The 13,405-nt window shown below is 41.6% G+C and overlaps 1 protein-coding gene across 2 annotated transcripts in view; it reads left to right on the top strand.

The window, feature by feature from the left end:
* Nucleotides 1–13,405, top strand: part of VDR (vitamin D receptor) — a 159,056-nt gene that overhangs the window by 79,918 nt on the left and 65,733 nt on the right. The gene's annotated exons all lie outside the window — the stretch shown is intronic.

Below are 13,405 nucleotides of genomic sequence, written 5' to 3'. Positions count from 1 at the left end.
ATTGGCCATTGTATGGATTTGTATTTTAAAGAGCTTTCCACCATCTCCCACTATGCGCATGTTTGCAACGTGGTTGTAAAAAGAAGCAACCTTGAAGATCACTGTTATTAAAATTTGTCCCCGTTTTCCCACTGTTCCTATTTTCACAACTTTTTTTTATTGCTTACCGTTTATTGCCAAAGGGATTGATCACGGATGTTATCTATCAAAGTGGCAGAAGATGCGCAGTGCTTACAAGCTCTTTTCTAGCCCGCTTGTAAGTGCTGCTCTGAAGTCACCTGAGTTTGCTGGAGCGCACTATTGGTTCCTAATCCCAGTCAGCTTCAGTGCTACTGTGCTTCCAGTAGTGCAGAGGCAAAGCTGCATGTTCAGACTGCCTAGAGCAGGCCAGTAGCGCAATGATGATTCATAGGCATCAAATGTGAAACACAGTAATAAATAATGGTCATTACCTGGGACCAAAGATAAATGAATGAATGGAATGAATGCGTGGGAACGACCCTCCGCTCCAACGTGCGTTTCGTCGACCTTCTTCAGGAAGCGCTCCTTTATCTTTGGTCCCAGGTAATGACCATTATTTATTAATGTGTTTCACATTTGATGCCTATGAATACCAATTATGTTATTTGAGGATTGCACAGCAAACTCTAACTTTTACAGGGTATGATATAGTCATCTTTTCTTATGTACGCCATTCCACTCAATTTATTGTTGTTATAGCCTGGTGATCTATTCATAATTATTGAATATTATTGAATGCTGTTGGTTACGTTACCCTATCCATGAAGTACGGGTATTGGTTTTTAATTAGAATTTTTTAATAATCTACTTAATAAAAGTTGAATTTTATGATCTAGTTTACTCATTTTTTGCTATTTGGAGTAATCCTCCTCATGCAAGTTGTTGTTATACATGTTTGGAGTTTTGTATGATCATCTATTTCTCTACGGACACCATTTGGGACTTATGATTGTTAATAGTAATGGAAGGTGTCTATTAGACGCCCCATTACTAACCGCATTGTTAAGTTTTCGCCGGTTTTTCAATAAAAAACTCGGGCAGAATAAAGTATTTTAATGAAATAAAATGACACACGGTTCTAAAAAAAAAATTATTTCATGCTCAGTCCCCGAATCCCTCGATGTTCTGTAAAAAAAATAAAAATAAAAAACAACCATATCCCTCACCTGTCCGCCATCACGACGTAATCCAGATTGTCCCTCGGCAATCCGGGACAGCAATGTACAGTGACAGGAGTGTAAAATCACTCCTGTCAGTGTACATTGCTGCTGCAAGAGTGAGGTCACTTTTGGTTCATCAACTGAAGATCAGCTAATCAGCCCCAGTGACCCCACACTGTATCAGTAATACGTGGGAACTTTCTCAGGAATGTTCCCACGCAGCATCGGTGCCATAAAGTGAGGTCACGTGAGCTCTCAGCTGATCTTCAGCTGAGAGCTCACATGACCTCAGGTCCTGGCAGCGCAGCAATGTACACTGCCGAGAGCAAGCGCACCCCTGGCAGTGTACCGCCAGCCGCCGGGGAGAACACATCGCCGAGGACATCGCGAGGACCAGGAGGACATCAGGGTGCACCGGACAGGCGAGGATAGTGGTTTTTTTTTATATTTTTACTTTTTTTTTTTTTTTTTTTTTACACCGCAGTCCCCGGCTCGGCTGAGGACACTACTACTCCCCTCAGCTGCGCAGCTCTCGCTGTTATCTGCGGGACCAACTGTCAGATGATGGGAGTAGTAGTCCTCCCCAGCCTACCCGGGTACCACTCTATGCTGCGTTTTTGCAGCGTTTCCACGGCCCATTGACTTTAATTGAACCGCAACAAATCCGCAGGTATAAATATTATACCTGCGTATTTGCTGCAGTTCAATTAAAGTCAATAGGCGGGAAATGCTGCATAGAAAGGACATGCTGCGTTTTAAAACGCAATGGCAATCCTGAGTGGAAATTCCCGCATCATGTGCACAGCTCATCAGGATTGCCATTGTATTAGCTGGCCGACCGATTACCAAGCGTTTTTGATGCATTTCCGCGCGAAAAAAACGCCGCGAAAACGCATCAAAAACGCTACATGTGCACTTAACCTTAAAGGGAATCTGTAAGCAGGTTTTTGCTATGTAATCTGACAGCACCATGAGGTAGGGACAGAGACCCTCATTCCAGCGATGTATCACGTAGTTTATTAGGTGCAGCAATTATGATAGAGTCTTGGTTTTCCCTGTTGCAGATCTAGCAGAGCTCAGTTGTTGACCTGTGTATAACCCACCCACACCACAGCTTTTTGTGTACATTGTATAGTACTGGGGGCGCGGTTGGACTACTCTGCACGTGCCAAGTTGCCCTGTAGTGATAATCTCCTGCTGATAAAACACTGATTGTATTTAAACAGCAACACAAAGCCTAGTAAGTGACACATCACTGTCTCTGCTCCTACATCATGCTGCTCTCAGATTACAGAGCAAAAGCCTGCTGACAGATTCCTTTTAAGGCCTTGTCTAAACAGTGGATCTGAAAGCAAGAAGTGAAAAGACAGATTCAGATGGTTTCCTGTGCAGAATGGTGACAGAAAGTGATTGTATTTGCAGTCAAAATTTGCTAAAAGTCTTGTTGTAGTGTAAGATTTGTGTAATGAGGCAGAAGGACAATCTCAGCACGGTGAAGCCCCGGACCGCTCCCACTGCCATATAATAAGTAACGCAACATCGATGTCACTTGTCTGAGAGAATCATCTTTACTAAAAAAATCTGCTCATTTCTGCTCTCCCTCATGACCACAATCCATGGTCACGGTCAGGGTTTAGGGATATTGTATTCCCACATCAGTAATATATACCGCGGCCTCCTTAAACCAAACAAAGAAGTGCAGATTTTTTCCTTTCTAACTTCCACAAATAAGAAGCTTGTTCCTTATTATAGGATGGTGGGAAGAGACGGGGCCATTCTTTTCTTTTATCCATGTGACCAGCTGTGCCTGGACCCAGTCCCTTAATGGTTAACTTGTCTCATTAAAGTAGTAATCATGTAGAAAATGCCTGCTTAGATTAGGTAATGCCTCCTCCCTCCTGGAAATCTTTGTGGAGCGTGCAGCAGTAAATGCTGTTTACCTGGAAATTCTGGGTGGATGCACAAATTCATCCAAAAGGTGGTTTTTACCTGACGATGGTTATTTATAGAGCGCCTATCTGTCATTAGATTAGATTACTACAAATGGTTGTGTCTGTACATGATCGCTCAGCCTCTCATGCCGGGCTGAGAGTACAAAGTCAAGGGCACTATGTCTAGTCCACAAGACGTTTATCTATCAATCATTTTAAAATACATTTCTATATTGCAATTATAAAAAATGATTCTTGCTTTGAAAGTAGCTGATAATTGAAACTATGAACTCCCATCCAATTCTAAACCACCACCATGACTTTATAGAAGTATATTGCTGTATTATAACAAACTCCTTCATGTCCCATGTTCAAAAATAAAATAACACCTCCCTTGTGATATGCAAATTAGCCAGGACTAGCCCGACGGGGAGTTGAACTCCCTGGACTAGTCCATCCTTGATCTTGTAAGCATGCACCCCTTGGCTGTGGTTGTCATCCAGAACAGCGGAGATGTCACTGTTGAGTTTCACGCATGTGTGCGACGCTTTGCCTCGCTGGTTATGGGAAGTGAAGCTGGGTATACGCGCTGGGCATGCCCAGGGAGGCAGAACGTTGCACACATGCATGATATTTGTAGGGACCCGATGATGATGTTGCTTCTGTGCTGGATGTCAGTCACGTCCAGGGATGCGTGCTTTCAAGATTCAAGGATGAATTACTGGGGGGTATGAACGCCTGGCCGGACATAGAAATAACTCTACGACACATAGAGGAGATTGTTGTATTAGGCTTATATATGGATATATGTAATGGCGGGGGGTTGGGAGCTGACTGATTCCTTCTTATAACATCCATTTATATATGTTTCAGGGGTCTTAAGCACAGGTCTTCTACTTTGCTACCGCAAGATCCTTTACTACTAGTAATGTTACTAGGTCACTTTTCTCCTAGCCCCACAAAAACTACAACAGTTATTTCCATCCATATTGGGTATTAATGTAGACATTGGAGCATATTTTTGGTTTAATTATTGTAAATAGGACTTAATAGGGCCCAGAATCTGCCTCCAGAGCTTATATTAAATGAATGGAGGCGTTACCAGTGTGAGACATGTAGATCAGGAGAGCAGACTGTCAGTCATTACATTAGTAACGCCCCCTTTCAGTTAGAATAAGCTCTGGAGACAGATGTTCGTGCAGATCAGTGTCCGGCCCATAGATCTTAACAGCTCATTTACATATTAAGAAAAACATGGATTTCTCTGGAATAAGACATCGGATCACAGTTATTAATGTATCAGTTTATTCAACTTTCTATGACCTACATGGCCATATAGACGGCTTAGAAGGTTTGGTCGTACTGACAGATTTCCTTTAAACGTAGTAGTATACTTCATGTTTAACTTTGCATAGCTTTGTTTTAATTTTTAGATTTTTTTTCAGAGATCTGACCAATTGTACTAATAGGATGATTTTTTTCAAAACTTTAAAAATAAAAAAGGCTGGCTAACATTAGAAAAATGGTCTGCTTTTTTTTAAGAAATAGTGACGGTCTTCATCTGGTATTGCACTTAAAGAGTCTAGCAGCCTTAACTGTTGGCATACAGTAAGCTAAGCACATAACACTGCATTTTTCTAACCACTGCCTCCATTCACAAGAAGCTGAAGTTTAATTAAATATGCTAATTATTGCGCTTGGCATGACCCAAAGGCTGAGTGCAGCAGTCCGCCCACGGGTATTGTGCCCGCCTTGAAAACGGCATGATTGACAGAGCCGACTTGCCTGAGCTTCTTTCTGCAGACATTGCTCGCTGCAGGCAAACCATGGCATTTACCCCTTTCTCTGCAAAGTATGTGTCTCAATGTCCTTGTAGAGTGTCAATGGACAACACAGGAAAATATATATATATATATATATCTTTTTTCATTGGATTTTATTGGAAGAAGACTAATAAAATATACATGAACTATTCATGTGTCCATAAGAACCCAAACTATAAGATAGACATGCTCTTCATTCCTCCTAGTGAGCACCATTCTAAAAAATGTCACAAACACAGTTTTTTATGACATATTGTCTTATAAAGGATTCACTCACATACATCACAAAATGTACCAATAAAGACTGCAACTCGTCCTTCCGAAAAATAAGCTCTCTACAGATCTAGAAATGGACAAATGAAAAGGTTCTGTCTCCCAGAATCTGGAGACACGAAAATATTTTATTTGCTTCATATTTTTACAGTGCTAACATAATAAGACAAATAAGACCATGTCAATTTTGTGTCTTGTTAATCGTACTGATCCACAGAATAAATTTCATATATCACACATGGCACACAGTCAGCGTCGGGGAAGAAAAACCTGATTTGGAAAAAATATTTTAATTTTCACTTATTGCTAAATGCTGCAAATTCATTTTTTGAAGACTCTCTTGGAGGTAAACTGTTAAATATACATCTTGATAAATGCCTTGAGGGGTATACTTTCTAAAATAGGGTCACTTCTGTACGAATACCTCAGAACTCTTCACATGCAGTGACAGAAAATCATTCTATTAAAATTGCTCTCCAAAATGGTACTTCTACCCTTCTGAGCCTCGGTGTCTGCCCAAACAGTAGTGTACAGCCACATAGAATGTATAGCCACACTTAGGGGAAATGGAGTAATATATTGCGGCGTAGATTTGTGTTATCTTTAGTTAGTAATAAAAAACTGAGTTAAATCTACTTAATATTGTAACAAACAATTTTTCATTTTCACAGACCCATTGTGAAAAAATATGTGAAACATCCGTGGGATAAAAATATGATGAATTCCTTAAAGGGTGTAATTTCCAAAATATCGTCACTTCCAGGGTGTTTTCTCTGTACTAATACCTGAGGGTCTCTGCAAATGGGATATGGCAGACAAAAACCAATCCAGCAAAATTTGCATACAAAAAGCCACAAATGGCTCTTCTGAGCCATGGCGTACACACAAACAGTAGAGTAAAAGCAAATGTACTTGGCACAAATTGGGTAACAAATTGTGGGGTGTCTTTTACCCTATTACTCCTTGTGAAAATGAAAAATTTGAGGCAAAAACTACATTTTAATGGAAAACATATGACGTAATTGTTCATTTTTTTTTTCTTTCCACTTTGTGTTAAATCATGTGAAGCACATGGAGGGTTAGCAGATTTTTCTGAATATCTTGAATACTTCAAGGGTTGCACTTTTTAAAATGGGGTGACTTGTGTTGGAATTTTAAGATATTGGACCCTCAAAGGGCACTTCAGAACTAAATTGACGCCTAAAAAAAAATCAAGTTTTTGAAATATTCTTGAAAATTTGAAAAATTTCTACAGTATTTATAATGTCTAATTTCCCCCCCAAATTTATAGATGTATAACAAACGTCATGCCATTTTCCCTCCACAACGTGGCACATTTCAGCAGATCTGTGAGTAACTAGCATGAATTCCAAGTTGTGCCTAAGTATTGCGAGTTTTCAAAGCTTTTTACTGCAGAATTCTGGCATGAAAGTTTTGATGATTGCGGACCATTGTGCTTTTTTATGCTGTTCGTTTGGCCTAATAGACTCCCTTTAAACGAGTTATCCAGTCTTTTAATAAAAATCTGCATACTCCTCAATCCTTACAGCAAGGGCTTTGTCAGGATTCTCCGATGTTGCGGACATGAGCGGGCGGTCACGTGACTGCAAGCATGGGATTTGCATTCATGAGGTCACGTGTCGACTAGAAGTGCTGTGCTACTCTAAATACAAGTGAATTGAGGAAGGACGAACACGTCTAGTTGGAATGTGGCTGAAAGTACGCAAATCACAAATTTGCGTTCACATGACTGCCCGCTCTCACCACCAACTCTGGAAAATCCTAACAGCGCGCAGTGCGCAAGCTGTAAGGATTCAGAAGTCTGCAGTCACATAATAACTGCAAACTTTTATCAAAACCCCGGACAACTCCTTTAAGCTACAGTCAAGTGAATAAAGATAATGATACTACATCACCATTGCACTACTATGTATAAGTAGTAGATGATGTAATTGTTCCAATTTAGGCACTACCTTAATTTTAATAACAATTAGATATTTATAAGTATATTTTATTATTGCAATACAAAATTTACATAGACATTTCTGCAAAAAGATAGATGAAAGCTGATGACCGTATTTTTCGGACCATAAGACGCACCTAGATTTTAGAGGAGGAAAATAGAAAAAAAATGTAAGCAAAAAATGAAATGTGGTCATGATGCACTGTTATGGGGGAGGGGATCTGCTGCTGACACTGGTATAGGGGTAATGTCCCCCAATTCTGTTAATATCCTCCATCCTAGTATATATGGCCCTTCCTTCCTGTTATACGTGGCCCCCATCAACATCCTGGTATGCATGGCACCCCAATCCACCATCCTGGTATGCATGGCACCCCAATCCACCATCCTGTTATGCATGGCACCCCAATCCACCATCCTGGTATGCATGGCACCCCTCATCCCCTTCCTGGTATGCATGGCACCCCCTAATCCACATCCTGGTATGCATGGCACCCCTCATCCTGTTTGCATGGCACCTCTCATTCAAGTATGCATGGCCCCCCCTCATCCTGGTTGCATGGCACCCCTCATCCTGGTATGCCTGGCACCCCTCGTCCCTCTTTGTGCTATACATGGCACCCCTCGTCCTGGTATGCATGGCACCCCTCATCCTGGTATGCATGGCACCCCTCATCCCTCTTCCTGGTATGCATGGCACCCCTCATCCTGGTTGCATGGCCCCCCTCATCCTGGTATGCATGGCACCCTTCATCTCTCATCCCTCTTCCTGATATGTATGGCACCCCTTATCCCTCTTCCTGGTATGCATTGCCACCCTCATTCCTCTTCCTGTTATGTATGGTCCCCCTCATCCTTCTTCCTGGTATGTGTGGTCCCCCTCATCCTTCTTCCTGGTATGTGTGGTCACCCTCATCCTTCTTCCTGGTATGTATGATCCCCCTCATCCTTCTTCCTGGTATGTAGGTATGTATAGTCCCCCTCATCCTTCTTCCTGGTATGCTTGGCACCCCCCATCCCATGCTGCACACAAAAAAATAAACACTAGTTCTACTCACCTTTCTTCCCTGTGTTCCAGGGCTGCGTCCTCCTCTGCAGCCAGCACAGCATCTCACAGTGTGAGCTGCGCATGTCGTCGCCCTCACATTGTGAAATCAGCTGCCGGCAGAGTCACTGCTCCCCACGCCGGGACTGTGTGCGTGGGGAGCGGTGACCATTGATCTCTAATAGCGCTCACACTGTACTGCAGTGCCGGCGGTCAGAGTGCCCGCTATTAAAGTCCATGAATATTCTCTACAACCCACTCCCATGGGTTGTAGTGAATATTCATGGACTTTAATAGCGGGCACACAGACCGCTGCTGCAGGAGCAGCGCTGCAGGAGCAGCGCTGCAGTACAGTGTGCGCGCTAATAAGGTTCATGAACATTCATTACAACCCATGGGAGTGGGTTGTAGAGAATATTCATGGACATTAATAGAGGACACGCTGACTGCCGGCTGCTGCAGGAGCCGCGCTGCGGTACAGTGTGCCGGCTATTAAGAAAAATGAATATTCAGTGCTCCACATGCCCATCGGTGTGGGGAGCAGTGAATATTCATATTCTTTAGTAGCGGGCACAGTGTAGGCTGCCGCAGGCGGCTCCTGCCTCCTATGCCCGCTCCACCGCCCCTGCTGCTCCCTCACATCACCCACAGGCACAATATATACACCACATACATATATACATTCGGACTATAAGACGCACCCCCCACTTTCCTCCAAAATTTTGGAGGAAAAAGATGCGTCTTATAGTCCGAAAAATACGGTACATACTATGCAGCCTGTCCTAAAAATCCGGACAAGTTGTTTGCATTATGGGATTTTCTAAACCTCCTTTTTCTTGATTGTACTGTACGACTTCTGGTTCTGGTTCTGCCACATAACTTCCTATTCTGGAGCACAAATCCAATAAACTTGCCTGATGCATCTCTGTGTAATATATGCATAATGTGAATATGACTGCTATAATATGCTACAATAAGAGATTTTCTTTTTTCCCATTATGTTAAAATAGTTTTCAAATATACTTACATCTAGTGGAGAAATCAATAGCTATTATGTGTTCTGTAACAGGCCAATGTTACTTTCTTGCGTGTTGCTAGAAACTGTAAAGTGGTTCCTGTCTTACCTTACACCTACAGAGCTAAAACCCATTAACCTGCTGAAGTCAACCAGATAACCTGATCTAGGGAGGTTTCAGATGAGACGCCATTATTCGGCTGTAATAGACATATCGAGATTAAGTACACTTTAAAACTTTTAAACTCAGTCACATGATCTATTCTCTGTTTTTGCATCCTGTAAAATGTTGAAATAAGACATTTATTAGGGGTATATGTACATCATGGAGGAGGAGATGTCGTTCTGAGGACTTCCTTCCACTACACAACTGTTACACATACCATAGCACTTAAATATAGAATAAAATGGCCCTGATTAAAAATATTAGTTCTTATCTCCTTCCTGACATGGCAGTTTTCATAGGTATAAATTCATAAGTAGCAAAGTACAGGTACAAATATATATAAATGACACATCATTTAATTTGTGAGTCCTGTATATACAACAATCATTGACTGCATTTCAAAGTGCAAGTATAATGATGAATTTCACATTATACAAATGGCAATGTCTTATGTAATCAACGACAATCAATACCCATATTGTGCTCAAGTGGTATGCCAGCCACTAACCCCAATGCACGTTTCTCATATACAGCTTCCTCCTCCCCTTAACCATCATTTTGCCAGTGATCGTTTTTTGCACTATACTAATTGTTTTAATTCGTTATCTGTAAAAAAAAAATTCTTACTTGCTTTTGGTTAATAAATATGTTCCAATGTATAAAGTTTTTTTACATAAATAGAAGATATGTGTAAAAATTTGATAAAGTTTGGGGCAAGTGTCTGGTAACTACCATGGGAAGACTCCCTTGCAAATGATAGGGAGTTAGGGATAGGATGGGATGGAGGCTGGTGTGTATAGGTTCTGTAAGCTTCTTGGATGACTGGTATGAATGGTTGTATGTCGTCTGAGATTGATTTGGTTTAGATTCCTGAATTCCTATATTTTTATGCATCTAGTATATACACTGTGTGCAGAATTATTAGGCAAATGCGTATTTTGATCACATGAAACTTTTTATACATGTTGTCCTAATCCGAGCTGCATAGGCTTGAGAGCCAACTACCAATTAAGTAAATCTGGTGATGTGCATCTCTGCAATGAGGAGGGGTGTTGTCTAATGACATCAACACCCTGTGTAAGGTGTGCTTAATTATTAGGTAACTTTCTTTCCTTTGGCAAAATGGGTCAGAAGAGATATTTGACGGGCTCTGAAAAGTCCAAAATTGTGAGATGTCTTGCAGAGGGATGCAGCAGTCTTGAAATTTCCAAACTATTGAAGCGTGATCACCGAACAATCAAGCGTTTCATTGCAAATAGCCAACAGGGTCGCAAAAAGCGTGTTGGCCAAAAAAAGGCGCAAAATAACTACCCATGAATTGAGGAAAATCAAGCGTGAAGCTGCCAAGATGCCATTCGCCACCAGTTTTGCCATATTTCAGAGCTGCAACGTTACTGAAGTATCAAAAAGCACAAGGTGTGCAATACTCAGGGACATGGCCAAGGTAAGGAAGGCTGAAAAACGACCACCTTTGAACAAGAAACATAAGATAAAACGTCAAGAATGGGCCAAGAAATATCTTAAGACTGATTTTTCAAAGGTTTTATGGACTGATGAAATGAGAGTGACTCTTGATGGGCCAGATGGATGGGCCAGAGGCTGGATCAGTAAAGGGCAGAGAGCTCCACTCCGACTCAGACGCCAGCAAGGTGGAGGTGGGGTACTGGTATGGGCTGGTATCATCAAAGATGAACTTGTGGGACCTTTTCGGGTTGAGGATGGAGTGAAGCTCAACTCCCAGACCTACTGCCAGTTTCTGGAAGACAGCTTCTTCAAGCAGTGGTACAGGAAGAAGTCGGTATCGTTCAAGAAAAACATTATTTTCATGCAGGACAATGCTCCATCACATGCATCCACAGCGTGGCTGGCCAGTAAAGGTCTAAAAGAAGAAAAAATAATGACATGGCCCCCTTGTTCACCTGATCTGAACCCCATAGAGAACCTGTGGTCCATCATAAAATGTGAGATCTACAGGGAGGAAAAACAGTACACCTCTCAGAACAGTGTCTGGGAGGCTGTGGTGGCTGCTGCACGCAATGTTGATCAAAAACAGATCAAGCAACTGACAGAATCTATGGATGGAAGGCTGTTGAGTGTCATCATAAAGAAAGGTGGCTATATTCATCACTAATTTTTTGGGTTTTTGTTTTTGCATGTTAGAAATGTTTATTTCTAATTTTTGTGCACTGATATTGGTTTACCTGGTGAAAATAAACAAGTGAGATGGGAATATATTTGGTTTTTATTAAGTTGCCTAATAATTCTGCACAGTAATAGTTACCTGCACAAACAGATATCCTCCTAAGATAGCCAAATCTAAAAAAAAAAAACACTCCAACTTCCAAAAATATTAAGCTTGGATATTTATGAGTCTTTTGGGTTGATTGAGAACATAGTTGTTGATCAATAGTAAAAATAATCCTCTAAAATACAACTTGCCTAATAATTCTGCATAAAGTGTACAGGTGAATCTCACTAAATTAGAATATCATCAAAAAGTTAATTTATTTCAGTTCTTCAGTACAAAAAATGAAACTCATATATTATATAGAGTCTTTACAAACCGAGTGATCTATTTCAAGTGTTTATATCTGTTAATGTTGATGATTATGGCTTACAGCCAATGAAAACACGAAAGTCATTATCTCAGTAAATTACAATAATTAACAAAAAACACCTGCAAAGGCTTCCTAAGCGTTTAAAAAGGTCCATTAGTCTGTTTCAGTAGGCTCCACAATCATGGGGAAGGCTGCTGACTTGACAGATGTCCAGAAGGCAGTCATTGACACACTCCGCAAGGAACTACAGGGCACAAGTCTTTCTGCTACAATAGAGGACAAAAATGCCAAATGAGTTGGAGAAAACTAGAACTTCAATACAGCCATAATGGTAATTTGCGCATAAATACAATTTAAACAAGAGCAGCAGCCTAAAGGCTCCTTTACAAGTCATTTTTTCTCGTACGAGTGCTTGTACTTATTATAGTTTAGACTCTATGGGGTAGTTCACATAACCAATTTTTTCCTCGGACTAAGCTGTCCGTACAAAAGCACGGAGACTTGTCCAATATTGATCTGAGTGTCAGTTCAAACTTGCCAATGCAAGTCTATGTATCTGTGAAAAAATTGGACAGCCCTCGGATGCTGTCAGTTTTTGGTGGACTAATTGATAGGAGAAGCTGGAGAAACCGTCATCTTTTTTTTTTTTTTTTTCATCCTAGAAATACTGACCAGACTCTCATGGTAAAAATTAACACTGACCAAACACTGATGATACTTGCATTGTTTTTTGCGTACGGGAATAATCACAGACATCTGAATGAGGCCTTACTCAAAGTGTGGCTGTAGGGAGAAAATGAAGCTACTCGCCTCCAGTCATCAGGCCAGTCAGCAGTCAGTGCACCGTGAACGTCCTCCTGCTCTTTGACTGATATCCTGCTGTGCACACCCGAAGCAGAACAGGATGTCGCTCAGGCCTCACTCAGATGTCTGTTTGTCGCGTACAAGTGCTATCCGGAGTTTTCACAGATAAAATTTGTACCAGTGATAGTCTATGGGGACATTCATCGCGCAATCTATGGAAAATCGCACACTATGATCAAACTCTCGTCAAAGTCTAATCAAAATAATTCTCATGACGAGAAAAACAGCCATCTGAATGAGGCCTCAATGAGCGGGGGAGTGACTGTATAGTGAGCACTGATTGAGCATAGCCCTGGTGCGACCCCTTGTCTGGAAGCCAGTAGCTGCAGGGAAAGTAGAACTTAATTTTCTCCCTGCAGCTGCACTGATAACTTGGTTGCCTCACTTATTTAACCCCTTTCCGACGTGGTCCGTAATAGTACGCACCACGTCGGAAAGGCCGGTTCAGCGGGGCTCCGGCTCTGAGCCCGCTCTGAACCGAGCACATGTCAGCTGATTATTACAGCTGACATGTGCCCGCAACAGCCACGGGTGGAATCGCGATCCACCCGCGGCTGTTAACTAGTTAAATGCCGCTGTCAATCTC

This window comes from Phyllobates terribilis, unplaced genomic scaffold, assembly GCF_046119375.1.
Source record: "Phyllobates terribilis strain yellow unplaced genomic scaffold, ASM4611937v1 Scaffold_2__4_contigs__length_985480577, whole genome shotgun sequence".
NCBI classification, from domain to species: Eukaryota; Metazoa; Chordata; class Amphibia; order Anura; family Dendrobatidae; genus Phyllobates; species Phyllobates terribilis.
This window is presented reverse-complemented; position numbering and strand designations above follow the sequence as displayed.